The sequence below is a fragment of the Condylura cristata genome, unplaced genomic scaffold (genome assembly GCF_000260355.1).
Source record: "Condylura cristata isolate star-nosed mole 26May11 unplaced genomic scaffold, ConCri1.0 scaffold00032, whole genome shotgun sequence".
Lineage (NCBI taxonomy): Eukaryota > Metazoa > Chordata > Mammalia > Eulipotyphla > Talpidae > Condylura > Condylura cristata.
In genome coordinates this window covers 7,865,325-7,882,480 of record NW_004567133.1, presented here as the reverse complement: position 1 = coordinate 7,882,480, position 17,156 = coordinate 7,865,325, and the positions used below count along the sequence as shown (strand labels likewise).

Sequence of the window (17,156 nt, the reverse complement as noted above, 5' to 3'; positions counted from 1 at the left end):
TATGGTTGTTCATTATTTTTGTTATTTTCTCGCCTGGTCCATTATACTCCTGCTATGAGTGGTAGCCAGAAATTTTTTTAAAAAAGGGTTAACTGGAGATTTGTTTGAATTACCTAGAAGGGGCTTGGATTTATTAACTAGAAATTTGGTTTTGAGTTTTGGAGAAAAAGTGTGGTTTGCTTATGGCTTTGTGTTTTTCTTGAAACTGAAAGTGGATATTAATTTCCTTGATAAAGTACCCGCTAAAGAGCACCCCCCGTTGCGTGTTTGTGGTCTACACAGTCTGCCTGACTGACTAGCCACAAGTAGATCCAGATCCAGAAGAACTAGGTAAGGCTGGTGGATTTCCTTACTGGCTGTTGTTCAGGAAGTGTGTTATAAGCAATAAAAAGCTTATGAAAGGTTTGGGGAGTTGAGGGTAAGAATGGTACTTTAGAAGCATGGCAGTCTAAATAGGAGTTAAGACTCAGTGGAGAAAAAGACACCAGTTGGTCTGGTGGCAACCCTGGAGTGCTTTCACAGGGCCTTAGGCTGTGGTATTGGGAGGGGAAAAGGCAACAGCAGCATCCAGCATCCCATCTCCTTGCCTTCACTTGAGTCTTGAAAGTGTTCTAATGTGATACTCAACACTTAAAAATGTGCCTTAAAATTACCAAGGCAACACATACCACAAACATGAAAATTCAGGACTGAATTAAGTTTGGAAAACACTACCTTCAAGTGACCAACTTTCCACTTTGCTATTTTTGCTGTGACTGTTAAATCGCATTTGTCTATTCCCAGACAACTTTGTTCCATGGGGTAGGATGTGTTCACCTATCTCTAGCCCTGTACCATACGTACTGCCACTTCCATTTCAGATATTCCAGCTAGTTAATTCTTAATTATCTGAACCCAAAATCTAGATTATGTCTCCCACATTCACTAAAAGCTCACTTTTTATCAAGTTCTGTCATGTGATTTGAGTTTCATTATCTAGGCTCATTCTATAATTTTAAATCCATTGACTTGAGTCCACAACTATGACAGTTTTCTGGAGTTAGTAATCAGTGCCCACTCCCTCTTGAATCTATTATTTCATCTGCAACCTGGACAACTCTATCCTCTGTTGACCTTCTTCAGGCCCAAAATTTCAAAATTCAACTTAGGCGGCAGTCACTCTACTGTCATTCTTTAAAGTATCTTGTCAATCAACCATGTGCTAACTCCTTCAAACCTGTTAGCTCTTGCGCATTTTGCTATATACCTAAACAACCCGAATACCTATATCAGAGTACTAAGCACTGCTAATGAAATCAAAGTCCTAAAAGAAAAGTTTGGAAATACCTGCCTGGCACTATGCCAGATGCATGTACTTGATTCTTAAAAATGCTGATGGCTCATGATGTCTATTGATTTATGTGAACAGAGAACTCCACTGCCTATGAAAGTACATGAAGTGAACCATGGCTATTCAAGTTGGTGCCTAAAATCCAGTTCACATTGCCGTGTGGGATGATTGGCTAACAGAAGGAGCCACCTTAATTTTTGTTGCTCACCAAAAAGGCCATTTTCATAATATCTTTACACTGGACTATTTTCAGGCTGGAATTTCCTTCCTTCTGTGCCTGTCACAATTTCCTACTTATTGTTGAAGAGTAAAGTTACCTTTTTGAGTTCCTCACAGCCTGCCTGCCCATCCCCATACACACCCAAGATGCAATAGCATTACTGATTGTGCTGTAATAACACTCCAGATTGTTTTCTACAGGTTTTTTTACAGGTGCCCTGGTGTCCTTCACTGAACTAAGTGTGAACTCAGAATGAATGTGTCTGGTTCATATTCCAAAGCCAAACCCTAGTTGGCATTTAATAATACTTAAGTCGATAAGATGAACTAACCTTAGCTTTGAAATTATATTTTGCAAAGTTCCTGGAAAAAAGCAACATGCCAACTTATACATTTTTTTTAAAGATTATTTGTACATACAGAACTGGGGTACAGGCCAGAGACTCAGGGGCAGTGAGAAACTTCACCAGAGACAGTGGGGAGCAGAACAGGCAGATCAACAAAGTACACTGCTGAGGGGAGCAGCGGGCAGGTCAGGAGAGGTCTGCCACGCCATGTGGTCACCTCTGGGGCAGGCGGAAATCGAACTCCTGCGGAAGTGGCTTTAGCTTCTCAGTGCTGTGCTTTAACCCGCTGCGCCAGGGAGGGCCCCATATACATATTTTTTAAATATTTTTAAAAATTTTTTGACATACCAACTTTCTTAAGGGAAGAAAATAGTTTTTGAGCTACTATAGGTTTGGGAGGTAGTATTCATCAGCAACTAGTGCATCAGTGTGCCAAGTGTAGCCCAAAACCTTAACAATAGGGACCTAAAAATTCTGCTCATTCACATCAGCATGGAAAATGAAGGCAGCTAACCACCACTCCAAACTGTCTACACCAGGGATCTCAGGCTGCAAGCTGGTTACTGGTTTATTCAACCTGATGTGTGGGAATGTCAGTTCTCTAGTCCACATTTTCCTCTTCACCTCCTTCAGTGAATGCTGTTCTTGATGTCCAAAGTGATACAGAACAAAATGTAAATAGAACATACTCTTCTGAGTCCTTACCAACTGCCATTTTGTTAGCTTCATCAGGTGTCTTAACAAAAAATAGCTCAGTACATATGTATCTGTTGACCCTGCTTTTAAAATTAATGCTTTCACAAACTTTTAACTTGAAAGAACTAAAAATGAGCATCAAAAATTGAATAAAGGAAGCTACCGAAGTCTTTGGTAAAGAAGAGTGTGGCTGCTGTGAACAGCAGCACCAAAAGAAATGAGATTAATAATACTCAACAGTTGGTCTAGTGTGATGTAATCTAAAGTATAGACACTTTTACCATAACTTTGTTGTAAGTTTCTGAAGCTATTTTTAAGGCCATATGAAAGAGAACATCTGTCTGAATCTTTTTCAACTTTTTAAAGCCTACTGGTAAAAAGTACTAGTACAAGCGTGGACATATATTTAGGATTCAATATAATACATTCTTCTGTAGAAATGGCACCTTAATAAAATGTTGATATTTGCTTATGCTTTTTTAAAAGATTTATTTACGCATACAAAACAGGTACAGGCCAGAGGGGTCATGTGAAGGTTCACCTGAGGCAGAGTGGAAAGCAGAACAGGCAGATTGACAAGTAACACTGCTGAGGGGAACCAGAGGTGACAGGTCTGCTGCTCTGTGTGGGTCAGCAACCTGGGCAGGGATTAGACTTGCTGAAGCGGCCGTGGCTGTGGCTATCTTCGTAGTGCTGCACTTTAACTGGTTACGCCACCAAGGATGGGCCCACCTATCAAAATTTTTGAAGAACACACACATACCCAGAATTTCCTTATTTGGGAAAGCAGATGGCTTTGTGGGAAAAACAAGTAGAAACTCTTGGACACAGACACTTAATAATCTGAACAGATAGTATAGGGTGAGGGGGAGCACATGAGGAATATTCCCCTTGAGATCACCTTTAGTGTGATAGAAATTGAACAAAGGAAACATGAGGCATAGACCACATTACAGGGATGGGGGAGATTCTGTCCAAAACCAGAATTGCTCTAGCTGGTATCAGCAGGAAGAACCAGGCCTTACTCCCCTGGATATTACAGGTAATGGGGAGAAGCACTCTAAAGATAACACAATTCCAATTCAATAAACAATCAGTGGAACAGAATAAAACTACAGAAATTGACCCAAATATAAAAGTAACAATTTCAACATAAATGTGAAAGGGGTATTTTTTTGAGAGTAACAAAACGACATCATTTATAGAAAAAAGTTTCACATATGAAAATTTTAAATAGATTACATTTTTACCCAGAATGTTATTTTACTATATAAATGTTGATCAAATTTTCACCAGCCTTTCAAAATTGTCTTTTATAGTTTAGGTCTTTATTTTCTAGTCAACCTGTAAATCCAGGATCATCCCAAATATTTCTGATGATACTTACGAGATCTGATTTATTTGGGTTCTTTTTTTATTTCCTTATGTCTATTCCTGGTGTGATTTTCCTAATCTCAGTGTGTTTAACTCTCTTTCATAACATTTCTCCCAGAACACATCATATTTTCTCATTTTCCTATTCACAGTTTCATTCCTCCTCTTGTTTTACACTATTTTCTCTTCATCTTTAAAGCTGAAATTAGTCATTAAGGTGTTTTTCTGAACCACAAAACAACTCCCCTGTGAGGACTCTTGCCATTAGAGGGCAGAAGAAGCTGCATTTTAAAAGCAGCAATGCTTTTTCCTGCTACAATTTTTGTTTAAAAATCACAACCTTAGCTATTGTACACAAATACAAATGACCAGTTGACATGGAAGTTAAATGTCAGGTATAATAAAAATATCAATGAGTTGCATCACCTTTGAGAGCTGCCAGTACGATTCTCCATCTTCCACCATTTTGACAGTTTTTCACCATTTTCTTGTGGTGACGTCTTCTTTCATTGTTTTCCAGACCATGATATACGTTCTCAATTTGCAGTCTTTACAGTTCTTTTTTGTTCTTGTTTCTCACAGTCATAAATATTTTAAAAAGTTATGTTTCCTCAACAACAAAAACTTCAGTCTCCTGCCCTAACCCTTCACACTTGACTCCAGTTCTTCAGAGGCAATCAATTCTGTTCTTTAACACAAAAAACAAAAGAAAGTGTTACATATAAAAAACATACTCATATTTCTTTATTCTAACTGTAGGTGACTGGCTCCTTAACTGCCTTCCCTCCTCTCTACATCCTCTCCTCCAAATAAAAGTTTTACTGTTTTTCCTAAATTAAAAAGTCATGTACTCTATTGTGTCTATATGTAGATGTGGTTCAGATTCAAGTCATTTGGTGTGGCAGTATTCCTTTTATGTAAAATGTTGGCTTTCCTGGAATTAATTGGTTCATTTTAAAAAGTGTTTCATTTCCTATAGGTTACCAAAAATATAAACCTCTTCTTGATATATTCAATTGAACCAAGGGTTCTTTCAGTTTATCTTTTTCTCTTGTGACTACTCTCCTAGAACATGCTTCTTACTATTCCCATGAAAATCAGCTGTCCTTGGGGCCTCTTCACAGCTGCAGTCCTACAGAATGCTCTCCTGTCACTCTGGGGACTTCCTCACCCTCTCTCCTGCCCTGGATCCTCACATCTTCCATCCTGGGTCCGTCTCATCGTGGGTGGAGGGTAAGTATCCTAGTAAGTTCTAGAGAAAGGCTGCATGGAATGTACATGTTTGAGGACCCATAATATCAGCAGTGTTCTTCCCCTTCCCCTATGCAATTTGTGGTTTAAATGAGCATAGAATTCTAGGTTGGAAATTACTTTTACTTAGAGACATTTCTCATAACAGAGTTTCTAGCATTGCTGATGAGTTCAAAGCCATTTGAACTCTCAAATCCATTTGTATGTGATTTACATTTCTTCTCCCAAGAAACTTTTGAGAACTTTTGTTTATCCTGAGTGCATTGACAAGTCCAGTGATGTGTATTACTGTGAATCTTTTAAAATACATTTTGCAGAGTGAGTATTCTACAAAACCTTTCAACTGCAAACATGTCTTTCAATTCTAGGAAACATTATTATGTTACTTATGGGATAATATGTCAGATTTCATGGATTGAGTTTCATTTTTCTTGCCCCTTTTATTTCATCCATTTTTGTTGTGAAGTTTCCTCAACATTTTTCTTTTTTTCCCCTGTAAGCATATCTGTAATTTCTTAAAATTCTTTGTTTTCTTATTGTTCCCTATTTATAGCATTGTTCTTTTTTCATTGATACAATAGAAGTTGTGAAATCATGATAACGTTTTCTTGCATTATAAACTGTGCAAACATTTGTCAAAAGGGTTGTATGGTCAGAAAATGTAGTTGTATCCTTTTCCCAGCTGCACTGTCTTCCAGACACCTTTCTTAGGCTAGTTTTCCCAAAGAGGAACTCTCCACCTGTCAGGATGAGAGAGGTGATGCAGTCTAATTACAAACCTGCCTAACAGGGACTTTTCTGGGAAAGATTTATATATGCTTAGAAGAACTGGGGTATAGGCCAGAGATGTAGTGGGGTGAGAGGAGTCACCAGAGACAGAGAAGCAGGACAGGCAGCTTTTACTGAAATACACAGCTAAGGGGAGCAGCAGGTGGGAGGAGAGAGGTCTGCTGCACCATGTGGGCCAGCCCCCTGGCTGGGCTAGAACTCAGACCATAGGTGTGATAGTCTGAGACTTCACCCCAAGGCCACCAGGAAGGCCCCTAACAAAGACTTTTTGAATTTTGTTGGAGCTGAGTAGGTTTCATTCCATACGTATCCACAGACTTGACTCCTTATTTTCAGTACAGTACCCCTGCTTACAGCTATGCCTGATGTAATCCACAGGCCTTTTGTTCAGTGGGTCTCATGGGGCTGCATTACCTGGTATAAAAACACTGAGACTGGATGGCTGCCACACCGAGTTCTCGATTCCAAAGTGCAGCCAAGGCGCTGCTCTGGCTTTCCTTCCGACTGCCCATCTGTGTCTATGGAGGTGCCCCCCTTTTTTCCTTTCTTGCTTTGCTAATAAACCTACCCTTTTAAAATGAAAACAAAACAAAAGAACCACTGCTCTGATTAAACCTCTCTGGAGTTAGCCTCCATTTAGCTAGAATGAGCTGCTTTGTATTCACCTCTGACCCTGTCTCATTCCTGCTTTCAGGAATATCCAGTGGTACTGGTTCCCTGGATACTCTCATTCTTCTGGGGCTTCTGATTTAGACATGATTTTCAGGTCAGTTACTACTTGTTAATAAAAATTTCACCTTCCAAAATGTGTGTTGCTTTATTTCCTCTCTTGTTCTTCTCATTCCTGTGTGTATATATATGCCTTCCCCCCCCCTTTTATTAACATTATAGGTCATTTTAGGGACAGAATAGAAGTAAATATATTTAGTCCACCATGTTTATCTGGGATTCCTCAAGCATTCTCTCTGTTGTCAATAATGTTAAAAAGTCAGTAGTTGGCTGCCCAAGTCCAGATCAGCAAAAGTCAGGTCTATAGCATATCAACATTTTCCTCAAGAGCCTGTAAATTTCTGGACTGCTCATGATTTCAGTGCTGTTCTAGATTCATGACTTCTGGTGCCTTGGTCAGAAGTAAACTTAAATTCAATTTCATCCTAAATTCTTCCTTTAGATCAGGAATGTTTTCTTCCATTATTTCTTTATTTTTCCTCTTCCTCCTTCACCTGGTTCTTTTATTCTTTCTTTTGGCAACTGACCACACGGTGTGTGTTAAGGGATTTGTCTTTCATATACCTGTTCCATCAGCTTTTTTTATTTTAAATAGTTTTTTTTCTTTTTTTCTCTTGCTATTGGGAGAAATCAGTTATGCTCTTTAATTCTCATATCACTCTGCTAACTACTTCCTCCTTTATGGTTTTTAATTCCAAAACTACATTTCGTATCTCCATTCAATACTCTTTATCTGCTCATTTACTATGACAACTTTGGTCACATTAAATAGATACAGAAGCCACTTTAATCTTCCAGAGAACATGAAATAGATATAGCTTCTAATTTTTGGTTGTTGTTATTATGGAATTTGTTTCCAAAGGAGAGAACACTTCTGTGTCTACATAATCATGGTTCACTTTTCAAATTCTGACTTTATTTTTATTTATCTATCCATACAGAAGGTAGAGCTATTTGACTTTTTTTTAAAATAATTTATTTATTTATTTGTACATACAGAACTGGGGTATAGGCCAGAGGTGCAGGGGGCGGCAGTGAGAGACTTCACCAGAGACAGAGTGGGGAGCAGAACAGGCAGATTGCCGAAGTACACTGCTGAGGGGAGCAGCGGGTGGGTCAGGAGAGGTCTGCCACACCATGTGGTCACCTCCGGGGCAGGCGGGAATTGAACTCATGTGGAAGCGGCTTTAGATTCTCAGTGCTGTGCTTCAACCCGCTGCGCCACCAGGGAGGACCCGCTATTTGACTTTTTTAACCCCATTTAAAAAAAAAATCTTTTATAGCATCATGTCCTTTTCTCTTTACTTTTTCTTCTTGGTTTAGTAATAGTAACACATATTTTTGCTGTTCTCAGCTAAAAGTAGCCCACAACTGTTTTAAACAGTTTGGAAATTATATAAAAACAAAGAAAATTAAGATGACTTTAATGCTACAACTCAATGATATTTTTCCTTTCAGTTTTTCTATATGTAATATGCCAATTCTTTAAAAACAGATGTTACTGTTTTTATTTATACTTTATAAACATGATAACACTCACATGACTCAGAAATAATGAATGTATATTATGCATGGATACTTACATGTGTGTCTGTGCAACATACATGTTTTTATGTGAAACCATTCCAACATCTTTTTGCACAACTTCCATCAGTTACCAACCCCAAGTTCCATGCCAGGTAACCTGGCTATCAGGTGTTTGTGTGGGCTTCTGAAATTTTTTTGTATACATAGAATGACATGACATATGTTCCTATTACCATCTCTTTTTATACAAATGGTTTTAGAATAAAATAATCCTCAGCATGTGGATTTGCCCTTGATAGCTTTCATTAATATACTTGGACATCTTTAACAATACTCAGACAATTTCATTATTCTTTCCTTATAGTAACAATATTCAATTGTATGTAGTTGTAACTGTTTAATGCTTATCTAGATTGTCAACTTTTTATATTACAATGTGAAGTATACTAATACTAAATTTGATAGTGCTTTTCTTAGTCTGACTTAATGTTGTTTCAAATACTCATATATCGCAGGCTATTTTTAATTGTCAGTTTATTTAAAATATTACAGTAAGCTACATGGCAAATTATTCATGTAATAATATCATATTTAAACTGTAAAGAATTTGATAAATTCCCTCCCAATTTGATAAATTTTGACCTATGTATATACCTCTAAGGCCATTATCCATCATGACTACTGAGCACATACTCACCACATCAGTCACCCCTAAGTATTTCTTGTGCCCTTTTGTGAACTTCAGCCCTCCCCATTCCCAACACCAAGAAACTACCAAATGCTTTCTCACAGTATAAATTAATTTGAAGTTTCTAGATCTTTATATACACGGAGACATCCTTCACTCAGCATAATAATTTTGAGAGTCATCCATGCTGTAGCAAGTGTCATTCCTTTTCCTGCTGAGGAGTATATTTTTGTTTGTTTAATCATTCACCTATTGATGGACATCTGAGTTGTATCCAGTTTCTGGATATTACAAATAAAGATGTTCTAAACATTCATGTACAAAATTAATGTTTTTATAGATAGGCACTTTTATTGTTCATGGGTGAATACCTAGGAATGACATTTTTTCTAAAATGACTGTTTTCATCAGCAACATGTGAGTGTTCAAGCTGTCCCTGTTCTAGCAACACATAGTAGGGTCAGTCTCAATTTTATCCATTTTTCAATTGTTATATTTTGAGAGTTCTTTATATTCTCTGAGTGTAAGTCCTTTATCAAAATCTGTGACATGCAACTATCCTAATCTATGGCTTGCTCCTCATATACTTAACATTGTCTTTGGAAGACCATAGTTTTTGATTTTAATGAAGTCAGCAATCTTCCAATGATGTGCTTTTGGTGGTATTTCTGAGAAATCTTTGCCTAGCCCAAGTTCACAAAGTTACTTTTGTTTCCTTCTAAAATATTTACAACTTAGATCAGTGATCCATAGTAAAAGCCAGTTTTATCAAGATCTATTTCATAAAAATACTTTTAAAAGTATACAGCCCAGAGGTTGGGATTCTACTGACAGAGTTGTGCATTCATCTCTAATTCTAGAACACTTTCTCCACCCCCCAGAATAAACCCCAAAACCATTTGCTCTCCACTTCAGGATTACCTCAGCTCCTGGCCACCACTAACATCACCTCTCTCTGTGGATTCGCCTGTTACATACATTACATATAAATGGAATCATATTATGTGACCTTTTGTATCTGGCTTCTTTTACTTAGTGTCATGTTTTCAAGGTTCATCCATATTGTAGCAGGTGTCAGCTCTTCATTCCTCCCCATGACTGAGTAATAACACATCATATGACAGTGCCACATTCTGTTGATCCCTCAGTTGATGGGCATTTGCTTGTCTCTTTCTTTTGGTTATTATGAATAATTTGAGGGGAACATTCATATACACATTTCAATCCTATAAGTGGACTATATTTATTATATGTCAAGTTGTTTTCCAAAGCAGTTGTTTGCTCTTAAAGTTTGTGTGGCAGACCCTGAGTCATGTTTAGCTGTGTTTAATTTGGTTCTACCACATAAGAAAAATACTTCTGATGTACTATGATGAAATTTTCCATTCAAGAGGAGTGAGCAGAAATTGTTTCTGGCCCTGTTGGGGTCCCCCAGAAATTGGTTCCTCTAACCCTTTGGGTTGTTTTCTTACATACATTAAATGATCTATAATGAGCTTAAGACTTGAAGGGCACCCCTGTAGACCTCTGGAGTTCATTTACTGTATTGCATTCTCCTCTCCAGTACCCTGTATTATAAGTGCTATCTGCCCTGGTCTTCCTGTACTCCCAGCTCTGTCTCCTCACTTCAGGATACTGCCAGCCTTTTCTGAGTCCTACTTCTCTGCAGTACAGCCTGGAGACTCTCTGTGCAGCAATTGGGGCAATCATTGGGCTCATCTCACTTGTTTCCTTTGTCTCATAGATTGCTGGTCTTTCAGTGTCTTCAAAACTGTTGGCTTATAGATTTGTCCAATTTTTTAGTTGTATAAGGCAGAAAGCTACATTCAATTCCTATAATCCTATAAAAGTTTTCCAAATTTGAAAAGGTAAGCACAAATTTTAAAAATAATTTTTATTTTATTTAAAACCAATATGTTTCATCATAGGAAATTTGTGAGGTCTAATTCTTTGTTCTGTTTACTAGAACTTCATATAACTCCTGTTTTGTAATTTTGGATTTTGAATTTATCTGCAATGGAAACTTAACTTATGGGGGCTTTGTGAGGCTTGGATTTAGGGAAACTGTCTCTAGGTCAGTTTAATGTTTGCATTTCTAAAGCTTGTTTTTTTGTGTGTTGTTTCTTATTTACTAGTATTACCTCTGGTAATCTAGGTAGAATATTCAAACATCAAAGGCACATGAGGACAGGCCTTGGTTAATAATTGCCAGGAGAATTGGTTTTTCCTTGACTCAGAATTCAGGTCACATCACACAAGTTTCCATGCTTCCTTGGCCTTAATGTAGACCTTTTCTTTTCCACATTTTTATTGACGACACAGCACTTTAAGGGCCCTGGGTTAACGTGGAAATTTCAGTTCAGCACCCAAGCACAAGACTTCGTTTCCTACACCTGCTAAGTTTACAACCCAATCCCCTAAGGCTGCTTGTACCCACCAAGTACTGGTTCCCTGAGGCACAGAGTTAATTCATGAGTCTAACTCTGGTTGTTTTTTTCTTTTTTTAAGATTTATTTATTTATGCATACAGAACTGGGGTATAGGCCAGAGGTGCAGGGGTGGTGAGAGGATTCCCAGAGACAGAGTGGGGAGCAGAACAGGCAGACTGATAAGTACACTGCTGAGGGGAGCAGCGGGCAGGTCAGGAGAGGTCTGCCGTGCCATGTAGATCACCTCCCGGGGCGGGGATTGAACTCAAGCTGAAATGGCTTTAGCTTCTTAGTGCTGTGCTTTAACCCGCTGCACCATCAGGGAGGGCCCTCTGTTTTTTTCTTTTTAAAAATTAATTTATTTTTAAATGAAGAACCATTATTTTATATCCTTGGTAATATGTTGACAGTATGGAATTTCTCCCCTCAGGTGTGGTCACTGCAGTTCTCCCAACAGCAAAGCACCTATAGTCTTATATCATAGTCTGTTGTGCTCTCCTCCCCCTTCTCATGGTTCTCATCCCTCTTCTTCACCTCACTTTGCCCCTCTCTCCCTCCCCGCTTGGATGCCTCAGATCTATGGTCAGCTATCAACTCTTGGTTTTAAAATTTGTCTTAGCCTGATGCTTTGTCTGATTTTTCTATATTCCACATATAAGTGACACCACCTGTTATTTATTTTTCTCCTTTGGCTTACTTTGGCTTACTTCACTTAGCATCCCTCCTGTTCTCTCTGTGTTGCTGCTACAAATGGCACAAGTCTTTCTGTTTTGATCGCTGAGTAATATTCCATTGTGTGTATTTAGTATGGTGGTTCCTCAAAAGACTAAAAATATATCTGCCATATGATCCAGCAGTTCCAGTCCTATGTATCTATCCAAAGAACACAAAAACACAAATTCTTTTTCCATGTTTGAGAAGTCAGCTACGATCTTAAAAGAGTGTGGTTATAGTTTATCCAGAATTTCTGTACGATTCTTCAGGCCTTCATATTGTCAGGGAGGAGATTTTTCAGTTTACTTCTCAGTCCACTTTGCTCAGACTTCCACCTTTACCACTTCACTAATACTATTCTGCCAAAGCCTTTGATGATCGCAGAAGTAACTGTGAATTCCATGGGTACTGTTTCATATAGGATGCGATCCTACAACAAATGATGAAAACAGCAGACTAAAAAGGCTTCTACCATACAGATGCATAAGTTTTCTTAGACAGGTGGGCCCGAGGTCAGGTTGGCAGTTCTGCTCCACGAAGGACCTGTGTCCTCCTTGTCCTGCATCTCCACCCTCCTTAATGCAGCAGTGATTGTGTTTACCTCCTTGTTATATGGTAGCTGTCTCTGTGGCTACCTGCCAGCAGCAAAAAGTGGAAATTACTTTTTTTTCTCATGAACTTCTCTTACCAACTAGGACAGCTTTTCCAGAATTTCCAAGCTGTTTCTCCTTTCACCCCTTTGGCAAGAGCTGGCACAAGTCAACCCCTGGAGTAGTCACCGGAAAGGAGAATGGCATCATCCCTGGGGCGGGAAGCACTGCTGTTGGACCAATAATGGGGTTCTGTTATCAGAGGATATAAGGTTTAGAAAGACATAAGGTAAGATCTCTGTCCTTGAGGTCTATGTCAATGTCCTGGGAGATGCCAGGAACACCAAGAGACACACAAATGCAAATTTCAGAGTCATACAAACTCAGGTGTGCCAAAATGTAAATCCCCTCTTTGCACCTGCACCTAATTTCGGCTCTAAGCCTCCACTTCGCTCCACAAAAGAAACCTGATCCACCATGTAAACTTAGTCATAAGAATTCAAATGGAGGCAGGCGGCCCACTGTATCCACCACACACACCTTCTCTGTGCCTATTGTTTACACTGTACAGAACAAAACCTCTGACTGGGAAGGAGTTTTATCAGAGGCAATAGACAATGCTGCCTATCCTGCCTTCAGACATAACACTTCCTTGCTCCAACAGGTTCCCAATTTGCAAGTTGACCCTGCATCAGACCCTTTCCCTCCAAGGAAAGCTGTCAAATTCATTTTTACTTGTTTGTTGATTTGAGTATCAGAGCTTAATATCAACCGTGGGGGGGGTGGGGAGTAACAAGAGAAATGGCTGTGACTTACTTTAAATCAGAAGCAGAGAAAAAGGCACCAGGATGACTTTATTTAGAAGAGACTAGATTAGGCCTCCCTGGTGGTGCAGCACAGTGGGTTAAAGTGCAGCACTGCAAGCTGGCCATAGCCCCTTCCCAGGCCCCAGAGGTGACCCACATGGTGCGGCAGACCCCTCCTGACCTGCCCTCTGCTCCCCTCAGCAGTGTACTTTGCGATCTGCCTGTTCTGCTCCCCACTCTGTCTCTGGTGAAGCCTCTCAATGCCCCTGAGCCTCTGGCCTGTACCCCAGTTCTGTATGCACAAATAAATCTTAAAAAAAAGAAGTGATTAGATTAAATCCCTATATTGGGCAGAATAAAGGCTGGAGTCGAGGTGAAATTCAGGTGCACACAAATAAAGGGATCACGTTCTGCCTGAGTTTGCGTCACTCTGAAATTTGCATCTGTTACATCTGTTGACGTTTCTGTGGCCGCGAACAGACAACTGGCATCTCAAGGACAGAGACCTTGCTGCATGACTGCCTTTTGCCTCTCTTCCTTCCCTTCCCCTTCCTGAGTATCCACCTAACACAGGACCTACAATATAACAGTTGCTCTACAAAGATGCTTGATAAAAGATTGAGTGAATGAATGGATGGGAGCAGAAGGAACTGCAGTGGAAGAATACAATCCCCGGAGACTTTGAAACCAGATCTGCTTAACTGAATCCTGATTAAGGAGAGGACTGTAGAAATGTGCAGAAAGCCAGCACTGCAGACACAGCAGATAGCGCCACACTGAGAAGACAACCTAATCAGAGAAGGCAGCCCGAGCCCCACCTGACTTCCGCAGCTGGGGGGGTGGGCGGGGGAGAACTAGAAGGTTCAGCAGGAACAGTCGCCCTTTCTCCTGCGGCTCCACGGTCTCCCCACCTCCACCCCACTCCCACGGTTGTGGGAGGAAGCATGGAAGCTGCGGGGCGGGGGAGCAGTGGAGCCTGGCTCTCCAGAATGAGGCAGGATGGTGTGAGCTCAAACGCCCTGCAATTGCTGGAGCAAGGTGGCGACACTTGAGTTATTCACAAAGGCTGGAATTCAAATGAGGCTGGCACTGCTCCAAGTCGCAGTAGCTGAGGAGGCGAGAGAAAGGCACATTAACTATTCATCAAGATCTCAGCCTCGCCTGGGCTCTGAGGGTTCTCCATCTGCATCCCTCCCTCTATTACTGCTTTTGGGGGAGGGGGCGCCTCCAGAAGCACTTTATCTGTCAGTCTGTGAGCTGGAGGTGGGGGTGGGGTGCTGAAGTTAGGCAGATTTGTCTCATCACATGATGGGGGACCTGTATCACGTGACGGCTCCGGTGATGTTGGAAGCAGCATGTGACTCCCGGGGCTACGTGGGCTCAAAAACAATTTAAATACAAAAACACAACCAGGTTCCCCTCCTCTCCTTTGCCTTTTGGTCGGGCTCTCCCTACCTCTGGGTGGGTGCCTGACTGAATGGAAACCTCTCATCTTGCAGCCACTAACCTGTGAGCACCAGGTACCTGGAGACCAGGCCCCTCTGCGGGGGTCCCCCAGGAGCTGCACCCCACCATTCTTCAGCCCGCTGACTCCCAGCCTGGTAAGTTACTGAACACTTTGCGCAATTATTTGCGAAGCTGTCATAGACTGCCTCATTAGCATGCGCAGGGCACCCTCGTCGCCGGCACGTTGGAAGGAAGGTGCCTGCCGGCTTCGGGAGCTGCAGCTCTCAGACCTTACCAAACAGACGCAGCCTCCCGGGGAGCCGCCTGCGCCCGTTACTGGGTTCGCTGGCAAGGAAGGAGTGTCTCCATCTCTCTTCCTATCTCTCCAGTCTTCTCTCTCTCTCCTCTCTCAGTTTTGCTGTTGGAGACTCTCCTGTCTCTCCCCTTCTCCCGTCTCACCTCCCCCCTTTCATTTTCTCATTTTATTCAACTCCCACTTTTCTGTCCCCCCCCCCCTGCTCTTCTTCGGAATTCATCTCCCCTTGCCCTCTAAAATTCTTTTTTTGTACCCCTTGGTTTTATGTCCTTTCTGTCCAGAACCTGAAGGACCATTTTCTGGAGATTTGGTCGTTGGAATTATACCAACTGTCCCTTCTAAAAGGATTTTTCTTAGACAATGTCGATGGCCCAGTTTCTGCTGGGTGTTTGTGTGTACACGCCTTGTGTTGGGGTGATTGATAGATTTCTTAGGGACATGGGAACTGCTTTGTGGGTAGATGCTTGTTGGCTCCAGAGCTCTGCTGAGTTAGGGACTTATCAAGTTGCAGCAGCTTGGCAACGATGCTCTTTGACCCCAAATGTCTGATTTTGTGGGAAAAGCCAGGTCTTGAAGCAGGGCCCAAAACCCAGTGTTAATGCTGAGGACCCACTAGGGTGTCACAAGGCATCTCAAAGAGTAATTTCAGGGTGTGAAGCTGCACCCTTGCAGAGTGAACACGTCTTGGCTGAGAAACTACCCATTGGAAGGCAAATGGCCACATAGGAAGCAGAGGTTGATTGTGCCAATAAGTCTTGGTTCACTGTAATCCAGGCAGGCTGACATCCACTCAGCAAGAAGTAATTTTTGAGCACAATCCACCCAACAACTCAATGAGTAAGTGCTATTTGAACCCTTGTTTTAGAACTGGAGAAACTGAGGTAGAAAACAGGTAGGTCTCTTAGTCTGTAAAGGTAGGATTTGGGCCCCCTGCAGACTTTCTCCAGGGCCTGCACAGGTAACTAATACGATATGCAGGTAGTACATAATGTTCAAGCTACATTCATGAGCAAGACAGAGACATCTTGTTCTTTTGGAACTCACAGTCTGGTGGAGAAGACAGCTAACATATATTCCAAGGAACTTGTTAAGGAGGGTAATGTGGTACCAGGAGAATGGGATAAAGTCAAAAGATGTAGTATTTAAGTTCTGACCTGAGAGATGAAGGCGTCAACCAAGTAAAGAATCAGGCAAGCATTCTAGGAGAGGGAAGAGCAGGTGTGAGAACTTGAGGTGGGAGAAAGCTGGAACCTTGAGGGCAGAAGGAATGCTGACGGGCTGAGTACAGTGGTGGTGGGGCCCACAGCAGGGGCCTGGGAGTGACTTGGGGCCCAAGAAGCCTTTTAAGGTTGTTAACCTAGGATGAAATTTGGGCTACATGGAACTCAGAACATTTCAAATGTTCTAGTCAAGGCAGCAGCATCTGCAAAAACCCTGAGGAAGGAATTAGATGGCTTGTTTGGGAATCAGCCACTTTAGTTCAATGTAGCTACAGCAGGATGGGAAGAGACAAATTCAAAAAATGTGTAAGAGGTAGAAAAAACTAGGCTTGCTGATGGATTTGGTATGAGTTGAAGAAAAGGGACAGTTAAAGGAGAACCCCAGGTCTTTCTAGTAAGGTAGAAAGACTAGGAGAGAATCAAAGTGTTTGGAGGAGAGCAAGCAGGGAAAAAATCAAGCATCTCAACAACTGGGTCAAATATCGCTGAGACTGAATTAATGGGGGACAGAAAAGTGTCTGTCTGTTTTGGCAACATGGATGCCTAAAGATTTTGACCAGGGTGATTTAGAAAGAGAGGTGATGTTGGAGACCAGGATAGAGTGGGTTAAGGAGGGAAAGAAGACAAATAAGCTGTGAAAGAGAGAACAGAAATTAGGCAATATTTACATATGGATCAAGGTCAG

At 41.1% G+C, this 17,156-nt stretch overlaps 1 protein-coding gene across 1 annotated transcript in view; it reads left to right on the top strand.

The window, feature by feature from the left end:
- Window positions 1-14,881: 14,881 nt before the first annotated feature.
- Window positions 14,882-17,156, top strand: part of TNRC6A (trinucleotide repeat containing 6A) — a 154,384-nt gene continuing 152,109 nt past the window's right edge. Inside the window, exon 1 of the mRNA XM_004692055.2 lies at window positions 14,882-15,090. The gene's annotated coding sequence lies outside the window, so the exon portion shown is untranslated. The remainder of the gene's footprint in view (window positions 15,091-17,156) is intronic.